This window comes from Pongo pygmaeus, chromosome 9 (genome assembly GCF_028885625.2).
Source record: "Pongo pygmaeus isolate AG05252 chromosome 9, NHGRI_mPonPyg2-v2.0_pri, whole genome shotgun sequence".
Classification (NCBI taxonomy): domain Eukaryota; kingdom Metazoa; phylum Chordata; class Mammalia; order Primates; family Hominidae; genus Pongo; species Pongo pygmaeus.
Window position 1 is genome coordinate 64035165 of NC_072382.2, and position 22306 is coordinate 64057470.

Consider the following 22306-nt stretch of genomic DNA (forward strand, 5'->3'; position numbering starts at 1 on the left):
TTTCAGCCCTAAGGCTCATTTGCTCCCCTCTGTGGAATGATGTCTTCCTTATAAAGCTAGGGTGAGGATTCAATGAGATAATACCTATCAAAGAATAACAAAAGCTGCCATATGTTAGCCATTTACTATGAGCCTGGACCTGTGTGCAAAGTGCTTTGCATGGATTATTCCATCCAGTTTTTACAATTTCCCTCTGAATAGGCATCACATCCTCAATCTCAAATGAGAAAATGAGACTCAGAGAAATGAAAACACTTACCCAAAGCCACACAGCTCATAAAAAACAGAGCTAGGACATACCCAGCCTCCATGCAACTGCCTGGAACATGGTGGGTGCACAAAACATGTTGCCTGCCTTCCCTTCAGGAAGCAGAGAGGGTGAGAAAGAACTCCCAGGAAACAGGTAAATGTTGAACTGGGGGCTGTTGATTCTCTGCCCAGCAAGCATATGGAGAAAGGAGGGGGAACTGGGTCTGAGAGGGTTTAGGAAGCCTTTCTGAAGACAGCAGGGCTGAATCCAGACTTGGGGGATGAGGGTGTTGAAAAGGCAGAGAAGAAGGAAAGTGCCGAAGAACCAAAGCAAAGACTTGGGGCCCGGGATGGCCCAGGTGCAGAGGAGAGGAGACCAGACAGCTTGGAGGATGAGAAGGGGGAGCTAGTCTGACTGAGGGATGGGCAGCCTGAGCCATTACCTTGGGGCAATTCTACTGGGATGTTTCTCACCTGCAACCCAGAGGCCCTCCTGCCTCTGCTCCTCCAGTCACGCGACCATCACAGAGGGAACTGAGAAGCAGTTCCAGATGCCAAAGCCCAGAAACCTCTCTCTTCCCGCAGCAGGATCAGGGTCCGCCTCCATAAGCAGGTGTGTTTGCCAATTCCCAGTCTGTGCTGCTCTGCAGACCTGCCAGTCCTTAATTCTAGCCCAAGTGCTGGGGTGCCAGGAAGCTAAAATGCTGCCATATGCACTTAAGAAGCACCACCCTCAGAGCCTCCGCCCAAGCCTTCAAAGTTAGCAGGAGGGAGGAGGAGGCACAGGTAAAGCCGAGGTTGTAGGACCTGAGCCCCTTGTGGCAGGGTCCCTGTCTTGCTGGACTTTGTATTCCTCATGCCTGCTGGGACACTGTAGGTACTTCCTCAATAAACTTTTGTTGGGCTGAACTAAGCAGGAGATTCTTCTGCTTAAGGAACAACTCCAAGGAGTCTAACAAGTCTGAATTAAGGGCTGACTTTGAGCCCTGGGTTTAGTCCCACCTTGGCTAGAAGGATCATTTGCCTGTTTGCCTCCCAGGGAGTAAGTACTCCCCATCCCATCCCTCTGCCCTGTGGCTTCTGATTCAGCCCCCTGCAGGCCCCTGGCCAGGCTACAGGCAGTGATTCTGGGCTCTACACCTCTGCACCTGCTCCTCCTCTTGCCTCCTCCACCTTCAGTTGCAGGGTCCCTCACAGCACATTTATGCTCAGGACAATTTCATACTCCGGCACTGCAAATGCTTAAAGCTACAGTGCTCTCCCCCATTGTCTCCCACTCCCCACCAAGTTCCAAATGCTGAGTCCCAGCCCAGACCTCAGATCCACAGAGAAGGGAAAATGGAGTGGGGATGATTTGAGCAACTCCAATAATCAGCTCTGCTCAAAGCCATCACCATGTGCTTAGTTCAGGAGTAACAAGACCTGGGAACAAAGGGTGAAAGTAGAATTGTATAGCCTGGGCACAGTGGCTCACGCCTGTAATCCCAGCACTTTGGGAGGCCAAGATGGAAGGATAACTTAGAGTCCAGGAGTTTGAGACCAGCCTGGGCAACATAGGGAGACCCTGTCTCAACTAAAAACAAAAGAAAAAATTAGCCAGGCATGGTGGCACGCACCTGAAGTCCCAGCTACTCCAGAGGAAGAGCTGGGAGGATCATCCGGGCCCAGGAGGTCGAGGCTGCAGTGAGCTGTGATCCCACCACTGGACTCCAGCCTGGGTGACAGAGTGAGACCCTGTCTCATGTAAATAAATGAATCATAAAATTAAGAGAAAAACAAACAAAAAACTGTCCATGTAATTGAGGACCACCAAAAAAAAAAGAAGAAGAAGGAGAGTAGAATTGTATAAAGGTCGGCTGGTCACATGACCTTCTCCCAATCCTCTTTAGGAAAAGGGCTAAGGGAGAAATGATGAATGGCTTTAGGGGACGAGTCAATCTGAAACTCCAGAACAAAGCTTTCTGGGATAGGAAGGGGGGGTGCGTGTTTCATTACCTTCCACTTGCACATCTTGGAGCAAATTATTCAACCCTGCAGAGCTTCAGTATCCTGACCTGTTCAACGGGGACAGTACCCAGTAACCACACAGGGTAACTGTGAAGACCAAATGAAATATGAATGGGAATGTGTTTGGCAAACTGTAAAGCACCCTTGGAGATATCAGACATTTTCCAAATCCTGAGAGGTGGGGTCTTCAGGTCAGAATATGTGGCTTGAAGGGTAAAAGAAAACCAAGAATCACTTCTTTTGGCGCAAATCTCTATTGACAGCTTCTAGGACAAGGCACAAGTCTTCAGGGATTTTAGAAAGATGCTGATTGAATTCTATCCATGGTCTTGTAAAGGGGAGACCTACACCCACATCTATATAATAAGGCAAAGCAGAATGTGTTACAGAATGATCCTGCAGAGAGGATGGGACATTCTACTCTGACCTCAGAGATTAAGAAGGCGCTTACAATAATATTATAATATAAAAATAATATAAGAATTGTTAACATAATAATAACGCTTTCAGAGTGCTTGCTATGGGCCAGGCACTGTTCTAAGTGTTGACATAGCTTCTCTGATAGTCTCATAACAACCCTATGAAGCAAGTTTGCAGATGACAAAACTGAGGCACAAAGAAATTGACTTCTATCTTGGACTTACATGGCTGGTAAGTGCTGGAGCCAGGATTTGAACCTGTCAGGCTCTGCTCCTTTTGGGAAACCAAAATGGGTTTCAGATAAACTCCGAGAGGGTGGCAGAAAGGCTCTGCTAAGGCCTGCAGGGCTGAGTCATTGAAGAAAGGTACTGTTTCACCCACAGTGTCTCCCACCCATGCTTTCCCCACTACATTCACACTGCCCCGATCTGTCCTGGAAGTTGGCCATGCCTCTGTTCTCCCCGCACCTCTTTGTGGGTACCTAATACCAAGGGAGACTGATATGAGAACCTATATGTCAATGTTTACATTTACACAATGGACCACTCACGGATTAATCCCAGCTCTGCCATTTACCAGCTATGTGACCTTGTCAAGTCTTAGTCCAGGGCCTCTGCTTCCTCATCTGTAAGATGTGGTTAACACTTATTATCTTGGGCAGTTATTGCAAAGATGAAATGGGATATGTCTAGTGCAGCACCTGGCATGTTGCAGTCTTGATAAACAACTGTTAAATAGGAAGACTTTACAAAGGATTTCCATTGCAAAATCATTTTCTTCAACGTAAGATCTGGTGGTAATAGTAGTACTTTTAACTAGTATTCACCTAGTTTTCATCTGCCACTAACCTAGACCCACAACATGAATGATCTCATTTAATCCTGAAAAGCACCATTATTTTCTTCATTTGACTTGGCTTTAGGACAAGAAAGGATGTCCCCAACACATTAATTTTACACACACATATGTATATACAGACAGAGGGACAGATAGTAGAGCAGGACAATATTTTTAGGTACTTATTATATGTCAGGTGCTAGTCTAAGTATTCTACATTCAGTAACCCACTTCATCCTCTTGAAAACATGCCTAAAATGGTAAGTACCATTTTATCTCCATTTTATAGATGTGGAGCTTGCAGCACAGTGAGGAAAGTGTCAAATGAGTAGACTTTTTTAGTCTACAGTGGTCCTCTCCTCCTGAATCTCTGCTCCCCTGTCTCAGCCGCCAATATCCTATCCCCTACAAAGCCACTAGGGAGATCTCCCCACACATGTCACTCCTCTGCTCAAGAGCACTCAAAAACTCCCTACTGCCTAGTCAAAGACCCCCAACAGGTTGAAGAGGATCAACTGTGGGCTCAAGATCCCAGTAGGATCTGGCCTTGCCTCCTTCCCTGTGGTCCCAAAGTCCCAGTGACAGGGTGAGTCAGTGAAACCTTCCCTAACCACTCTGTTTAAAATTACAGCCCTCCCCCAGCTGCTCCCTCTCCATGCAGCACACACCATCTCCTTCCCTGCTTTGATTTTCTCCACCCTACCTCTCAACACCTGGCCTCCCACGCATTTAACTCACTTGTTTATTGTCCCTCTCCCCTTCTGGGAATGTGGCAAGGGATGTTATCTTGTTTTGTTTTTTTCCCTGCTGCAACCCAGCACCTAGAACAGTGCCTGCCACAGAGTAAGAGCTCATAAATACCTGCTGAATGAATGAATGAGCACACATGTAAAATGCCTAAGAAGAAAATGGCCCCATAGAGCAATGGTGAAAGAATGGCTAGCATGCCTCCAGCCTCCTGGAGGCTAGAGATGCCTAGACTGAAATGTCTGGGAGCTAGACCCTTTCTTGCCTATCTTCCTGAGATTTACAAGAGTTCCCTGTGAGACCCTGGGCCTTCATCCTCTCATCCCTGTTCTGAAGTTAAACACACTCCAACTCAATCTCTCTCTCATTAAAGCCTCTTTGCATCTGTCCTAAACTCACCTGCCTAGCCTCATTTCCCTCTGCCCACCTTCAAAGCAGGCAATTCCCCATTTCTCCTGGCCTCAACACCCACTAGAGATGCTCTCTTCTTACTCCCAACTTATCCATCTGCACTGCAACTACCCATCAGGATCCAGATCAAATGCTGCTGCTGCCGCCACCTCCGCTCCCTCCTCCAGGAAGCTTTCCAGGCCCTCCCCAGCCCACAGAAAACACTCTCCACACCCACTGCTGCCTCCTCCAGGCAGATGGACATTAGTCATGAACTACCTTGTGGTTTTTCTTCTATGATTGAGCTGCACTGTTGCAAAAATCTCCTGTTACTTAATTATTATTTTTTTTTTTTACACACATAAGCCTTGCTTTCCCAAGCCCACTGTAAATACTTTAGGAGGAGAAGTTGAGCCTTATGCACCTTGTTATCCCCATAGCACAGAGCCTAGGGCACATAGTAGGTGTTCAATAAATGTTTCTCAATTGCCCAGGGTAAATAAGTCACCTCCCCAATCAGGTCACTTCCTCAATTATAGTTACCTGGACTGGCCACTCCCAAGAAGCTGCATTTTTTCTTCAGAGCCAGCTGTGATCTCGGTTACCTGCAAACCTCACCATGGGCCTATGTTTTCAAAGGATGTTAGACCTATTCTAATCTCACTCCACTGCACTGGGCAGACGAGATGATTTGTAAAGCATCTCAGGTCTGGCAAAGGAAAGTACTTACTTCTTCCAGGCAAAGACAGAGATTCAGAGCTTCCAATCTCCTTAAATACTGGAGTTCACAAGAGGAAAAAACCATCGTGTAAGTTTTAAGTGATTGACAGCAGAAAACCAACATGAGGCTCAGGTGCACCCTTTGAGCACCAGCTATCACTAAACCGAGATTACAGTTTACTGTAATGGTCCTAAAATCCCACATGACTTCTGAGGGAGAGGCCCTGTTTACTGCAGACCCTCCATGTGCTGGCCTGTGCCAGGCTCCAGAGGAGGGCCTCCCTGTGTTCCCTCTGCAAGGTAAGTGGGCTGGGACCAGCCAGCTTTACACCTGAGGAGCTGAGGCCCAGGTGGGTAGGAGGCTGCAGAGCCCTGACTCAAGCAGGTGAGTCACTCACTCCACATGGCCTCACCAGTTCACATTAGCCAATCAGGCATCCCAGATTATCTGTTATTTAAAGAAAAAAAACTGAATAGGAAATACTTGCGCTGGATTCCAAAGTCAAAAGAATACAGAAGTATTCAGAAAAAGTTTCCCTCCTACTCCTGTCCCCATCTACCTACCACGTCCCCATTCTAAAACAGGTCACCACTATTATTAGTTGCTTGTGTCTGTTTCCGGACTGTGATTATGCATATACACAAAAATATAAATATGTGTCCTTTTCTTTACATTAACCGATAGCAGACTAGACACACTTCTCTGCACCCAGGTTTTATCTTTTAAAGGACTAGACTTAGGACAGGGTAGAGAGATAGAGTATCTCTACATAACAAAAACAAGATGCCAGGCACAGTGGCTCACGCCTGTAATCCCAGCAATTTGGGAGGCCGAGGTGGGCAGATCACGAGGTCAGGAGATCGAGACTATCCTGGCTAACATGGTGAAACCCCGTCTGTACTAAAAATACAAAAAATTAGCAGGGCATGGTGGTGCATGCCTGTATTCCCAGCTACTCAGGAGGTCGAGGCAGGAGAATCGCTTGAACCCAGGAGGCGGAGGTTGCAGTGAGCCGAGATTGCGCCACTGCACTCCAGCCTGGGTGACAGAGCGAGACTCCGTCTCAAAAAAAAGATGTACAGCTATGTGAAAAGCCCATGAATTAAAGAGAAATATTCTGGAGAACACATGGGTGACAAGGGAAGAACTAAGGCTTAGAGATACCATGGAAATGGACCTCACTGGGCTGCTGCTGATACAGATCCCAGGCTAGCCAGAGATGAGCTCTGGTGGGTGGGGCTGAGATCAGACACCCTGAGAGCGCAGGAAGCCCCAGTGGCTAAAGGCTAAGCCTGGCCTTGCAGAGTTTCATCGTCTAGAAAAGAGAGGATGTGTCCATAGAAACAGGGACTAACCTAGTTCCCTAATTCCCACAACAATGGTGGAATGGGTTAGTGACCAGGAGGACACAGGAACTGTGGAGGAAAAACAATCATTTCCTGTGAAATTAGCAAAAGACCAAGAAGGGGAAGTTGGTGCTGGAGACTCAAAGAACACAGACTTCAAGTGGCTGGGAGATCAGAAGAGCTGCTAGACGCGAGATGGAGGAAGTTAATGACTTGGACTCTGAATGCAACTCCAGCCAAACAATTGAGGAGACCAGGACAGGGGAGCAAAGAACCAACACTGGAATAAAGAGCAGAGAGGAGATAGGGGTTTAGTTTTTTTGTTTTGTTTTTTAAAAAGGATATTTAGACATTTGCAATGACTTCAAGTCCCCTAGCCCAGGAAAGTGATCTCCCAGAGCACTGAAAACGTTCACAGATGAGATGCTAAGCGGCCTGGTGCAATCTCTGGGGAGCAGCCCAGAAACAGCTGAAAGCAACCTTGGAGCCCTCGAGGAGCTGAGAACATGTAACGTTAAGGCCGTTCATGTCCTTTTTGATGAAGCACTTGATAGTAGATGCAGAACTGCAATGGGCATGGCCTATCTAGCTTCAGAAAGGCGTCTTAGGTCAGAGAAGCAAAAGGGCAGAGACTTGGCTAGGGGCGGCTTCAATCACTCTCCCCAAAGTAAGTCGGTCAAAGATCGCAAGTCCACTGAGGGGAGGTCTCCAGGAGTGTGACAGAGGGGTCCCTTCGATAAGCATTTATCACGACTTGGGTGACACTGTGGAAGGCATACTTAAACAGGATTCTGACCAACGGAACAGGGCTGCACTGAATTTAACAAGTTGAAACTTAACAGGAACGATCATTCTGAATCAGGCAGAAGCAAAATAGGAGGCTCTGCCTTTAAATTCTAAAGCCACACAAGTTTAGGATGGGGAGAAGCAGCTTAGCAACAACACATGTTGAAAAGACCTAGTCAGCAGTAATGTCTGTGATGTGATGCTGCTGCCAGCAAAGCTCATAGAGTCTTGGGCTGCATTAAGAGAAGCAGAATGTCCTGAACTAGGAAGTGATAGCTCCCTTCTTCTGCTGTCCTCATACCATAAATACAATATATGGTCTGGACACTGCCTTCGCTGTATAAAGAGATCTGAACAAACTAGGGCATGTTCAGAGGAAAACCACAGAGAAGGTAAAAATCCTGAACCCACACTGTGGGTTGTTAATCTGGAAGAAGATGCAGGAGAGAAACAGAGGGCTGTCTTTAAATAACGTATTTCACTGATTAGAAATGCATTTTTCCCATTATAAAATGTCTGAAAGCAGAATGTGTCTTAAAACCCCCCGACACCTAACAATCTCTCCCGGGATGCAGCTGTGGCATAGCTGTCACCGCCTCACATATGGAAATTTGACTCATTCCTGGTGGCATATCTGAACAACCATGATCTGAAACATTTCAGGAGCCAACACTTTTAAGGACCATTTAAGGAAGGAATGTGAGTCCTGGTTGTTAACAAAAAAACTTTCATTGATGCCTTCTGGTAAAATCAAGAAAACACCAGAACTGACATAAGGGGTGTCAGCAACTGGAAAAAATTCCAGGGACAAGAGAGATGAAGAAATACATCCCCACTTGACTAGAAGAGAACAATGAGTCAGAAAAACATGGACATTGATGAATCTAAGTCAAAAAGTGATTGAGAAGAGTTAGATTCTGAAAGCGAAGTTTTAGAAATGCCTTAACCAATTTACTTTTGTATATATGCAAGAGTGATATAAAATAAAAAAAAGTATGTCTAAAATCTTAAAAAATTCAGAAAATATAGAATAAAAATTTTAATCAATGGCAAAGCATTGTGCCACAGTTTAATTGGCAGCTCTTTTTCTTTCTTGAGGGTACATGAAATAATGGTATATCTTTCAGTTGATGGTGTTAGAGATTTGATTTCAAAAAAAAAAAAAAACAATTTCTGAAGAGCTATTGGGCGGTAGACAGATTAGACCTACTCTCATGGCACCCAAGAGGAAGAACTGGGACCAAATGCCAGAAGCTATAGGAAGCCATCAGGAGGAGGAGTTTAAAGACAGGATGGATCACCTCCAACCTATAAACTCAGGCTAAACCACCACTGTGGAGTGATCAAGCATCCAGTGGGGTTGATGATAAGGCTCTCCCAGACCTGCAGTTCCAAGGTTTATGAGAACTTCTCACCAGGAAGTGAAAGGTGTCCCATCTTTCTTCACTGCACACACAGGTGCTCTGACTGAGCCATTCCCTTTAAAAAGTCATTAAAGGCAGGCCAGGCGCAGTGGCTCACTCCTGTAATCCCAGCACTTTGGGAAGCTAAGGCAGGCAGATCACTTGAGATCAGGAGGTTGAGATCAGCCCGGCCAACATGGAGAAACCTTGTCTCTACTAAAAATACAAAAATTAGCCAGGTGTGGTGACATGTGCCTATAACCCCAGGTACTCTGGAGGCTGAGGCAGGAGAATTGCTTGAACCTGGGAGGCAGAGGTTGCAGTGAGCCAGGATCACACTACACTGCAGCCTGGGTGACAGAGCGAGACTCTGTCTTTTAAAAAAAATTAAAAGTTATTAAAGGTAAAAGGCACTTAGGGGCCAGTACCGAATGAGAGGCCTGCGGCAACAAGGAACCCTGCCCGCATCTGTGCTCCAAGACTCCTGTGGGCCAATTCAGGAATGAGCCAGAGGGGAAGAGGCTGCCTGCATGCCACTATGTGCCAGGCACCATGAGAGGTGTGCTACGCCCATTACCCCATTTAATCCCCACAACCTCCCTGTGAGGTAAGTAGCATCACTCCCATTTTACAGAGGACAAACCCAAGGTTCAGAGAGAATATGTGTGTGGCTTGTCCAATGTTTACAGTGACTGAAAACCCATGGTCCATCTGTGACAGCACGCTTCAAATTGAGAGTACTCCAAAAATCTTGGTTGACAGAATGAATGCACTGAGCGATCAATTTATCAATCAGTGAACAAATCAGCTTGTTCTCATATGGGTAGCACTGATCCTAGGACAAAAAAGAAAGCAAGCCAATTTCAGTGCCCCACCCCAAATCCCATCAATACCTCCCATCAATAGCACTAATCTCATTTCATTTGCTGCTTGCAGGAACAATTTATTCCATCACATAAAGCAAAAGTGTCCCTGAGACATACATGGTAGAGAACAGGTGCCAGCCCCGCTCAAATGTCAAAGCTGAAAATGCACCAGGTTGTGGTGCCTCCCATCTGCCAGGTTAACAGGGGAGCAGGCGGAAGCAGAGCTCAGCCTTTATCCACCTCCCTGTGGCCACGATGGCCAGAGGGCTGGGAGGCAACCAACCCCCTACCTGCTCCACCTGCCCAGGCCATTCAGTCCAGCTCCAGGTTTGCCAGCCTCCGCAAACTCTGTCTTCAACTAGAGAAGGAAACTCAATGTGCACACAGGAAACCCAGGACAGGATGCACTTGAAGGGGATATTCAGGTGATTGTGAGGCTGTGCAGAGGAGAGAATCAGCATCATTCCAGATGATATACAAATTCTCTGAGAGCAGCTGACTCCTACAGAGCCAGTTCTTCCAAAGGCGCTTTCTTTGGAGGAGGTGGTCAGCTGGGTTCCTGCACTACCCCAGCTTTGCTGCCTCCCTGACACACACACAGGGAACTCCTGCTCCTGCTCCAGCAGTAGCCCCCAGAGGAGCTCAGCACCTCGACTGCCCTATTTATTCCCCTCAAATTGACCTTGAGTCAGGAGAAGGATCCATGTGAAGAGCTTAGCCTGCAGCGAGGTGGTGAAAGTGAAGCAGATGCTGTTTGCTACACAGAGTCAAGAGCCACCAAAGCTCAGACAGCCACACTTGGGGGTACAAGCTGCAGAACGTGACAGATGTCCCATATCCTAAGACCCTAACCAGGAGTTCCAAAAAGGGCTGCCCTCCTGATAAACCAAAGACAACACTTTGCATGCAGACTCCCTTCACAAAGAAGGCTGTGAGTCAAAAGCCAGGATACAGACAAAGTCTTTTTGGGGGCCCAGCCTTACTGCCCCCCACCCCCATTCCCCACAGCCCTCCTCAGTCCAGGGGAATGGCAGCTGTCTGGCAGTGTGCACCTCCCGTGAATGGAGGGCAGTGCCCTGAAGGATGACTCTGACTATCCCTGACAGCTTCCCACAGTCCACTGGGTTCAGTCCACACCCACACTGCCCCCAGAACTCAGGGCTGTCCGTGCCTCAGAGCAGCCTGATTCCAGCCTCAGCTTCTCTAGGCAGCCCTCATGTTTCTACCACATGGTACCCTGACTGTGCCCTCACTTTTCTACATCTCTTTGTGCCGTTACCTCTGCCCATCTCTGCCTATGGAAATCATACCTATCTTCCAATACCCTTCTCAATCTACAAACTCCACCTCCTCCAGGAAGCCTCCCCTGGTTCCCCTACTGTGGGACTCTGTGGACATTCCATACTCTGTCTTGGTGTTCAGCCACAGGTGAGCTTGTCTAATGCACCTCCCTCCATGAGTTAGAAGAGCAGGCAGCTTCCACCAGTCATCACAGGGACTCTAGCCCAGCAGCTGCACACTGTGAGCTCCAAGCCTGGGCCTATGGCTGTTGATACCCCCAGCACCCTATTTGCCATCTCTCAGGATTCCCTCCTCCTCCTGTTCCCAGCTGATTCATCCTATGCCCCATCCTCTTAAGGTTCAGCCCTTGGCTGACAGCTAATCAAAGATAAACTCATCTCTGTCAACATATGGTCTTTCCCAGTTAAATTCTGTATTTTTAACAAAGGGCCTCTGCAGACAAGGGCCAGGAACAAAGGTGGGAATTCTAAGCCCCAAGGCTCTGGGGAAGGTGTTTATGATAAGAAAAGATCTTGGGACCGAGACCAGCCAGTGCTACAAGTGTACAGAGCATAAATTCAAAGAATGTGGGAGGTTTTAGAAAGGGAGGATGAGGCTCTGTCCTTCAGTAAACGCAGCCAACTGTAAGCACAGCTGCCTTAGACTGATCAAGGACCACAGCCTGGTGGGAAATGGTAGATGGAAAAGAGACCTAACTCTGACCTGGCTGGGTGACCTTGAGCAAGAAACACACCTCTCTGTCCACTCAGCATCAGGAAGCATCCGAGTGTCAGTTTCTCCATAGGCAAAACAAGGTGGCCAGGATGAGAACTAGATGATCCCATGAGGCCCATCCAACCTGACATCCCAAGGCTCTGTGACTCATGGCCTCTGTGGCCTCCTCCCTCCTGGGAGGTCAGTATCATTTGAAACTACCCTACTCTCAAGCCCCACCTGAGTCCAAAGGGAAAGGGAGAGCTAGAGATCTCCCAGCCAATCCGCAGGCGGCCTATGAGGGCGGGCCTCAACCACTGCAGGTGGAAAGAAGGGGCAGAAGTGGGGGAAGGGTGTTGCATTCTATGCTCTCATTCATGCCATCTGTCTCGGCCTAGACAAAAGACAGTCAGCCAGTTGCCTTCACCTCCTTGGCCTACCTTTTTTAGAGATTACAACTGTCTGCTAAATTTAAGTACTGCTCTAAAATCAGGACATATAAGGTCTCTCAGGCTGGATTTGAAAGGTTTCATAATGGATAGAGCATAAGAGCGATGAAGAATTAAACTTGGAGGCAATCTAAGCTGTATTGTGCAGCCATGCCAATTAAAGATCTTTAAAAATAGCCTCTCTTCTCTCATGCTGTAGATGAAGTTTCAGCAATAAACAGACATCTGCTAGGAGCTTCTGAAGAGATACAACATAAACACCCCAGAGAGCAGCCATAAACAGCCCACAGCACTCTCCAGGCGGCAGGCAGCATCCTGTTCACGAGGGGAGGAGGGGGGAACCCAGAGCCAGGGAAATGGAGAGGAGGGTTCAGGGGTCAAGGGCAGAGGAGGAGGTGGTATCCAGTGGCTGGGAAGGATGGAGGTTGGCTCCCCAAAGGAGGAGGAAGTAGTGGGGCCAACTCAACTTGGTAGAAAATGGAGAACTGGCTGCCTTCTGCAGGGAAAGAAAAGCTCAGGAACCCACCTAGAGGATTTTCAGAAAGCCATCCAGAGGATTCCATACCAGTGTCATTCATTCTGGCAATGGGTCACTCGTTAAATGTGAAAAAACAAAATGACAACAACAACAAAAACCCTGACATTTTGGAGTGCATATCCAGGCAAGGTACTTCACAAATATTTTAATTTCATCTCCAGATCAAGCTCTTGTAATAAGTATAATTACCTCCTTTATGTAGACTAAAATACTAGGATTCATTAACTTGCCCGAGGCCACATGGCTCGGATTTGAGCCCAGGCCTGTCTTAGTGCTTTTTGTTTTTGCCTATGTCACCTGCATCCACAACATGCCCCTGAGGTTTATTCTCAGATTCCAGGCTCTTTGAACCCCCAAATCGAGCTCAAGGGGACTCCTAAAGGAGAGACCTGGCAAAGTAGGTTGAAAGGGGCAATTGTTAGGCCTTGGCCAAATGAGATAATGGCCAAGTCTCTGCAGCCCTGTGGGCCCTGTCTCTTTACATCCTGGTCACTTCTTCAGCAGGCCGCAGGAAGAGCAGAAGGGGAACAGGCACCAGGACATACCTAGACTATGTCTGGAAGGATCCACAGGGGGCTGGGGACAACAGCTGCCAAAGAGGTAAGAACTGAGGGCTGGAGGACAGGGAAAGAAGGGAGATGTACTTTTCATTCAATTTCCTTTGTACTGAGTGAATATCTTACCGTGCATCTATGTGTGTGTGTGAAGGTAAGTCCTATGCATCTATGTATGTGTGGGATGAGTACCACACATATATGTACGTATGTGTGGGTAAGTCACTTCTAAGAAAGCCCAAGATACAAGATAACCAATACACCCAAGCAAGACCTTCTAGGTCATCTGTTTGGGGCAAACCTGGAATCCAGAAGAAGCCTGAAATTTCACACAGTGCTTCCTCCTCCTCCTCCTCCTTCACAATAGTAATGTGTGGCAACTCCAGGCATGTGGCCGGGAAGCTCTCCCGACATGGACCCCATGGTCCCCAAGGCTCCAACTGCATGAGTCTCACAGGGCATTCCCTGATGAAAAAGACTGAGTGAATCCTCTCCCTGAGGGTCTGGAAAGGGGTTGGAAATCCCCCTGTGTGTTTCTCTGTTCTGTTTTCCTTCCATTTAGCCATCAGACACCTCCTTCTTACAAGCAGGGAGATCCTGATCTTATTACCTTTGCATCAGATTGTGCAAAGCCTGGCTGTCCTGATACACGGAGCTGACTTGACAGCAGCCACAGACTCTACACACAGCACTCAACCCCCACTCTGCTCCTTTTGGATGAACAGTTGTCCAATGAGGGCTCAGCAACCAAGCCCCTGGCAGACTCTGGGCCCACTCTGTTTCAGAGGGCAGCTCTTGTTAGTGAGAGCTGCTTCTTCATTCTCCCCTACACCTCATTATCCTGGCTCCAACACACTATATACTGAGATCCTGCAAAGCTTCACCAGATAAGTCAGTATTCAGATAAGTGGCCAGGGCCAGCCATTCAGAGTCATGGGAGCAAAGTAGTTTCTGCACCTCAACATGTTGGTACTGCTGCAGCAAGGCCAGAACAGGGTGTTCTTAGACTCCCACTCGTGTCTCCGGCATGTGCTGGGCTTCCAGGCTGTGTGCGTCAAGACCTTGGGTCTGGAGATGTCCCAGAAACCTGCTGTTGCAGTGGCTCAGAGGCCAGGGACCACTGTCCAACCCCTTGGTGCCCTCCTCTTGCTGCCAGCAGAAAGAATATCTGCACTAGACATTCTCTCCTGCCCAGCAAAGGAGAAAAAACTGAGCCCCAAACCAGCAGGAAGCACAGCTCAAGTTCTTCTGCCTGCCCTTACCTCCGTAATTCATCAAAAGAAATCTAACCAAGCCTTGGAAGGAATGCAGATGCCATAAGGTATCAGGACAGCCACTGGGAGGTGGGGATTTGAGAGAAAGAGGAAGGCAGGGAAATTACTCTTACCCTTAGGGGAAACGTTAGCTCAAATAAAGAACAAACTAAAAATTTCAACCCTAAAAACACCAGCACTATCCACATACACACAGCTCACTGCCAGACACCACTGAGATGGGCAGTTTGTCCTGTGATGATGGTAGTGATGTTTAGACACAAAGACAGGTACAGTGCAGTGGTACTTCAGACACTATTCCATACATGGTCATCACAAAAGGCTCTTCATTTGAGACAAGAGCAGCTGACAGAGAAGGGAAGCATCTCCAAATCAGACTCCGTGGTTGGCCCAATCCTGCACTGAAACTTTGTTCATGAACAGAGGGCCGGAGTCACCTATCACTCCCACCGGCTCTGAATTTCTGAGGCCACGTGATTGATGTTTTAGGAAGAAGAAGCCTTATCAGCCCAGGCCAGCCATGCTGTCTACCTTTGGGGAAGGTGTAGGGAGGAAAACAGAAACTAGAGGAGGGAGGAGTCCAGGCACCCCAAAGTGAGGGAGCAGGGTGTTTGGCCATCGGGCACTTTCCTGAGAGGACAAGACAGGCCACTGGAGCGTGGAACTTTGCCCTGCCTTGTCTTAGCACTCTGTGTCATTTTATTTTCCCCTGAGGGCTCAACCTTCCTGAGTAAAAAAAAAAAAAAAAAATGAAAATCAAGAGCCTAACATTAGAAAGATTTCATCTGAGGGACAGCAAAGGAGGAAGTAGAAAGGGAAAGAGGGGCCAGGCGCAGTGACTCACGCCTGTAATCCCAGCACTTTGGGAGGCTGAGGCAGATGGATCACGAGGTCAGGAGATCAAGACTATCCTGGCTAACATGGTGAAACCCCGTCTCTACTAAAAATACAAAAAAATTAGCTGGGCATGGTGGTGGGCACCTGTAGTCCCAGCTACTCAGGAGGCTGAGGCAGGAGAATGGCGTGAACCTGGTGGAGCTTGCAGTAAGCCGAGATGGCCCCACTGCACTCCAGCCTGGGCGACAGAGCGAGACTCCATCTCAAAAAAAAAGAAAGGGAAAGAGGGTAGTATTTTCTAACTTTCAGAAAGTCGAGATGTGTTCATCGTGAAAATAACGATCCAAGCAAATATCAAAATCCCAATAGTGCTGGGGCTTTATCTGCATGTATAACCATTCCAAATACATGTATAATTCTGTCTACCTACTTCAAATTGGTTGACAGAAGTCTTCTAAGAAAATAAATATTTGGATTTTCCTTTATAAAAATAAAATATTTGTCCTATAAAAATTTTGAAAAATAGTACCAAAAAGCAAAAAATAAAGGAAAAAATCAACTCTAGCACTGCCATCCAGAGTCAGAAGACTTAAAATTTTGTTAGATTTTGTCCTAGTGCAAAAGGCTAGGCCAGGCATAGTGGTTCATACCTGTGATCCCAGTACTTTGGAAGATCAAGGCAGGTGAGTTGCTTGAGCTCAGGAGTTTGAGACCAGCCTAGGCAACATAGCAAGACTTTGTCTCTACCAAAAATAAAAAAAAATAAAAATTAAAAGCCTGTCTGTGTTAAAAAGGAAAAACAGAAAAAAGGCCCCAAACAAACCATGTCTTCATGTTGAGTGCTGTTCACAGGGAAGGGCCATTACTGGATAGGTAAAAGACACCTATCGAGGTGCCCAGCACCCCTAAGGACATCTGGTGAGAGAACCAGGTGTGAAGTCCATTACCAAGAGAAACAGGTACATCTTCTCCTGCCCTCCTAAGCCTCCGGTCTCCTTCATTAGGTCACCCACAAATGTGCCAGTGGTGGTGCTAACTCTATAGAACAAATTCAGACAAGACACTTGAAGGTTATAAACACTTATTTTTCCACCACGACCTGCCCCAGTTGTGGATGAATAGTGATTTGAAGAAGGCACCACAACTTGCCCAAGAGTAAGGCAGGTTACAGAAGGCTCTGGAAGGCACAGGAGAAGCAGCACTGTCCAGAGACAGAAGGAAGAAGAAAAGATCAGTGGTCTCCACCAAGCCCAGGGCCAAGTTTCTGGGTCATAACATGGTCATTCCTGTGGCAGAATTCAAAGCTTGGACAGAAGTGACCTCAGTCTCTGTCAGCCCCACGTGTGACCTGTGGAGGCCGGTTGCTGATCAAGGCACAAACGCAGCTATCTCAGCTCCCCACCACAAACCAGCACAGTGAGGGGGAGCAGCAGATAGTTCATCTATTATTTTAGGATGTTTACAGACTGACACGTGCTGAGGAAACGTCCACATGTAAGCAAGTCATTTTTTTAAAACCTCTTATCTAAGCACATGCACTGGTAGTCACACAAATCCATGACTGGGTTCATTAATTCAAAGCACATTTCCTGAGTGGCTATGACACAACTGGACAAATGCTTATGGAGCCTCTGTGTGTCCCAGACACGGCGCTCAGTGCTGAGGATCCAGCAAAGCCAAGAGGTGGGCTCATCTTAAGGGGCTCCCTATGTAGTAGGGGAGATGGGTAGTTAACACAGAGGGTAATGGCTAAAGAGGGGGTGCTTCTCTAAACTAAAACCAGGCTTAAAAGGACCAATGGCCTAATGCAGCATACAAACTGGATCCTCGTTCAAACAAACCAACTCTAAAGGTCATTTCTGACACAATCAAGGATATCTGCATGTGGACAGGTGATGTCTAAGAAGCACAGTTAATTCTATTACGTGCAGTAGTGAAGTGTGGTTATGCAAGACAATGTCCTTTTTAAAAGAGTTGTATACTGGATTATAGAGAGGCAAAATGACATGACATTAGACATTTGCTTTAAAATATCTCAGGAATAAATATTCCTTTCAGAGGGAAAGGGAGAAAAAGAGAGAGAGGAAGCCAAACAGGCATAATCTCAATAACTGTGGAAGCTGAGTAATGAGTATATGGGGCTGATTATGCTATTATGAGTTTGTGTATGTGAAAATACTTGTAATATTTTTGAGAGAGGACTGCAATACATCCTGGTAGATACCCTCATGGACATAGCTCGCATAAAGGCTAAGGAAATACAGAGCAAAGAGCACAGAGGATTTGCGAAACCAGAAAATAAATCTGCCAAGTTTATGAGTGTTTTAAATGCCATTTCACAGTGAGGTGAGAAGACATGTTCATAAATAATTACAATATAGGGTAAGAAAGGGTAAGTACTGTAGCCCCCCTCATCTCAGGGAGATACATCCCAAGACCCCCAGTAAATGCCTGAAACCTTGGATAGTACCAAACACTACATATGCTGTGTTTTTTTCTATACATACAGGAGTGATTAAGTTTTCTTTACAAATGAGGTACATTAAGAGATTACAACATTAATGATAAAATAGAACAATTATAACAATATACTATAATAAAAGCGATGTGAATGTGGTCTCCGTCTCTCTCAAAATACTATAATATTTTCAGACCATGGCTGACTGTAACCAAAACCTCGAAAGGTGAAACCGCGGATAAGGGAGATGACTGCGCAGCAGAGGAGCTGTGCCTGCCAAGCCTCCAGAGTGCAGAGACAGCCACAGGCTTTTCCTGCTTCCCATAGCATTTAATTCTCCACACTCAAACCTCACTCATACATGCTGTGTGATGCAGGCAAGTTGTAACCTTTTTTGTTGTTGTTGTTACTAAAGACAGCAGTCTTGCTATGTTGCCCAAGGTGGCCTTGAACTCCTGGCCTCACACGATCCTCCTACCTCAGCCTCCAAAGTGCTGGTTTTACAGGCATGAGCCACCACACCCGGCCAAACGGTGACCTTTCTGGGTCTCAGCTTCCTCATCCGTAAAATGCAGTTAATCCCACTTCTTTAGAGGCAGAATGAAACTATAGAGTGATGTAAAGAATGAAACATCTCAGCATGACGAACAGTATTCTCTTCTCTGACTCTTTAAAGAATAGAGACTGTTAGCCCTCAGAGGACGTCTAGGATCAGCAATGTTTAACTGAGTTATTCTTTTACCCATACCACGTCCCGTCCTGCCAGAGCCAAGGCTTCCACCAAGAAGACAAGACCTCTACACTTCAGCAGTGGGAAGCAAAGGGGGCAGGCCCATGGCTGGGAGGCAAACCCAGGTGTGGATGGAGAGAATAGAAACATACCCCAATTATAGACAGAGAAGGAATCTGGGATCATATGGCTGCTCCTTGCAGCCTGGGAATGGGCCTCCAATGGCCACAGCCACAACCAGGCATAGTTCTTAAAAGCTGATTTATACTAAAGTATAATTGATTGGTATCAGTTTTCATGATTTTCATGACATCATGAAAATAAGTCATGAAAATCATGACTTATCATTATTTTCTTTTGAAAGAAGGGATGAGCAGAAAGCCAGAGCCCTAGGCCTAAAGGAAGAAGGGGGTGGAGATAAAAGTGATGTCATGTTTTTATAGAGGTATGCCCAAACTGGATTTCAATTACCCCACAACCATAACACTACACCCCAACACCTGCCCCTACCCCAAAAGCCCCACGAAACTAGAATCAGTCCTAAGGTAGAGGTTATTTCAGCTAACACAGTCCTCCTAGACTATACCAGGAGCCAGATTCTCAGAGGTGAGGCCAGGTCAATGGTAGAAGCAGGCTTCCTTCCAAAATAGCACCCAATCCCTCCCCATAACAATCTGGCCAACACTATCCACTACTCTTGACTAGGGGGAGGATAAGGGGTTTGCAGGTTGAACAACTTGGCTAACCTGGGTCACTTCAACTGTTTTGCCAAAGAAGCATCCCCTGAAATCCTGGTGGAGAGCATCTTTTCAGAGGCTGGAAGGCTCTAGTCAGCACGCTGTGGGGCCATGGTCCTGCACACAGCACACCAGTTCCCACAGCCATGAAACAAGAGCACTGGACTTACATTGACAGGGCCAGGACCTGGCTCAGACACTTGTTGTGTGACCTTGGGCACCTACCATACCTGAGCCTCTTTCCCCATCTCTAAAATGGGGAGGGCAAAACTCTCAGCGTTTTTGGAGAATAACCATGAAATTGGCTGCAAAAGTGCCACAAGACAGGACCTGTTGCCCAGTAGGCACTTAATAAATCCGTCTTCTCTCTGCATGAAGAAAGTGAGTTCTTATGGTATTAGAGTCTCCAGCGCATTGCACAGGACTGCCCTGGAGACCGGAGGCCCACTTGCTGGGTCGACTGCCACTGGGGAGGGGGAGCAGGACAGAGTAAGTGCAGGTGTCAGGGAACCCGGCACAAAGGTTGGAGGGCCAATTCGCCTCTGGCTTTTCTCCCGTGGGACCAGCCCACAAGGGGCCTGGCTAGTGACTTCATCCTTCACCAAAATCATTGTAGACTGTAGTTAACAGGCGACAATCACAGCAAGAGAGCCGGCACACTGCTGTAGGCCTGGCGGGGCCCTACAGGCTTCCAAATAAAAGCTCTTTCCGCTTTAAGAACCCAAGCCTCAGAATAAACAATGTGGAAGGAGGCACACTACTCTGGTTTCCACATCCCCTCATCCCCATCCAGTAAAGGCCGTTCCCAGCTCTGCCAGTGAGGCTGGCGGTGAATAAAATTAACCCCACCTGCCCCGTCTGGCCCGGCAGCGGCTGAGACGCTGTGGGCAAGATCCCACCTCTCCCCGGGGCCAGCCAGGCACCTACAGGACGGGCGCCGCGGACACCCCGCGGGGGTGCTCCTGGGCCTGGAGCGAGAGCGGGCTACTGGGGATGCGGAAGACGCGATGCAGAGCGGACAGTGCCGCGGCCCCTCGGACCACTGCCACGACCCCATCCCGACTGCGCTCCAGCCCGCGGCCAGCCAGGCCACTGACATTTGGCCCAACTTAACTTCCTGTTACTAAAGAGGGAGGGGACAAGGGAGGGGGAAAAGGGCGCCCAGTGAAGAGCTGGAACGGGGCGTGCAAGGCTCGGAGCCCCAATCCTGGGACGCTTGGGGATGGTCTTCTGCCAGGTGACAGGCGGCACTGCAGGCGCGTCACTCCCACCCCGTTTTGGCGCTTGCGATTTTCTAGGCTTGGAACTGCAGGGTTTGGGTGTTGCGGCGCGGAGTAAGAGGTAGTTCGGCGTGCCGGTGGGAGGCTTTCATTGCGTTCTAATTGGTTCAGAGGCGGGCTAGGGCCGCCCCGGGCTTCCCCGCAGCGCCACCTGCTCACTGTGCGCCCCGCCGGGTGGGTTTCAGGCGGGGGATGCTGCGGCCGCACCTGACCCTCCCGGGCGTTGGACACGGCGCAGAGTCCAGCCGGGGCTGGCACAGTCCCCACCCGCGCCCGCCCTCCCCACCCGGCGGACAGCGCCGCCCCCGCCTTACCGAAAGTCGCGCAGGCTGCCCGGCCCCGGGTCAGCGCCTGCCTCGGCCCTGGCCGCGGGCGCAGCGATCGGGCCCCGGGGGCCACTGACGGAGCTGGGAGCAAGCGAGGCGGCCCCGCGCAGGCTTAGCCAGCCGAGCGCCTGCGGTTCTGCGCCGCGCGGTGGACCGGGCTGGGGAACGCCCCCGACAGCGGCGCGGCCAATGACAGGACAGCACGGAGCCCGTCCCGCCCCCGTGGGGCCGGCTGTCACCGCCGCTGCCGCCGGCGCACGTGGGCTGTAGCCCGGCCCAGAACGCAGGGAGTGGCCGGGCGCTCCCACCCTGACCCGCGCAGGTCGGAGACCAGGGGAGAGCTGCTGGGAGTGGGGCGTGGTGGCGCTGCGAGATGAAACCCCCGGTGTTGGTAAGCGGGTATCAAGGGAGCGGCGAGGGCCTGGGCCTCAAGCTTCTTGGTCTAGGCAGCTGGAAAGCAAGCCACCGCATCCCCTTTTGGACGTGGGGGAGCAGCATGGCACTTCTAGTACCGACTGTGTACATCCTGTGGACCTCCCTCTTTGCTGGGCTCCTTGACCACCCTGAGCTTCCGCAAACCTCCTTGCTAGCTAATAGGATCTTCCCCTCACCTGGCCTTGCTTAGGCTAAAGTTAGTGGGAAGGGAGCGGTGGTGCAGACTACCTGTGTTACCTTGGTCAGATCACCTAAACACCCTCTACCTTTGGCTGTCAGATCCCTATCTTAATCTCTGCTCTGCCCACCTTCCCGGGTTACCCTTAACCCCCACAGCTCCAGAGAGCAACATTCACAGACAACACAGTGTGAATGGAGTGGGGCCTAGTGAGCAATCGGAAGCACTCCGTAGACTATAACTACTGTAAAACACCTTGTGTTTAAACGGCTCTTGTAGCAGTTATCATGAAATAGGGATCTCCATGGGCAGGAACCATGTCTGACTCACCTCTGGAACCCAGGGCCCATCACAGGGCTTGGCCCAGTGTAAGCATCAATAAGTGTTCTTGGAACTGAGCTACCTAGGCCAGAGGAAAACAGGCAGGCTTGAGCAGTGAGAAACAGTATTGTGGCTCCAGGCTGCTGGAATTTCCCCAGCACAAGACCACCTCTAGGAGACACCATGTTCCCTTACCAGACAAGTGCAAACAGAACAGTTTGCCTCCCCAAACCTGCAGCTTATTATTTTTTTCTCTACTCTACTTCTTGCCATGTGATCCTACTGTCAGCCTTTTGGTGTTTACCAGGTATTGTCCTACCTGGCAGCTCTCTTAGCTCTCTCTTCAGAATTCAATCAAGTTCCTGTAGGTGAACTTTCCAGCAAAAGCTGTTCCTGCCCAGTTTGCAAGGCCCAGTCAGCTT

At 48.6% G+C, this 22306-nt stretch overlaps 1 protein-coding gene across 24 annotated transcripts in view; it reads right to left on the minus strand.

Annotated features, from left to right (window-relative positions):
- Nucleotides 1–21123, minus strand: part of MICAL2 (microtubule associated monooxygenase, calponin and LIM domain containing 2) — a 244390-nt gene extending 223267 nt beyond the window's left edge. For 7 of the 24 annotated variants that reach the window (XR_008492247.2, XR_008492244.2, XM_054437597.2 and 4 more), the window contains exon 1: nucleotides 20939–21111. The gene's annotated coding sequence lies outside the window, so the exon portion shown is untranslated. Of the gene's footprint in view, nucleotides 1–20938 lie in introns of all 24 variants that reach the window. The other 17 variants (XR_008492246.2, XR_008492243.2, XM_054437596.2 and 14 more) reach the window with 4 other exon arrangements.
- Between the last annotated feature and the right edge of the window lie 1183 nt (nucleotides 21124–22306).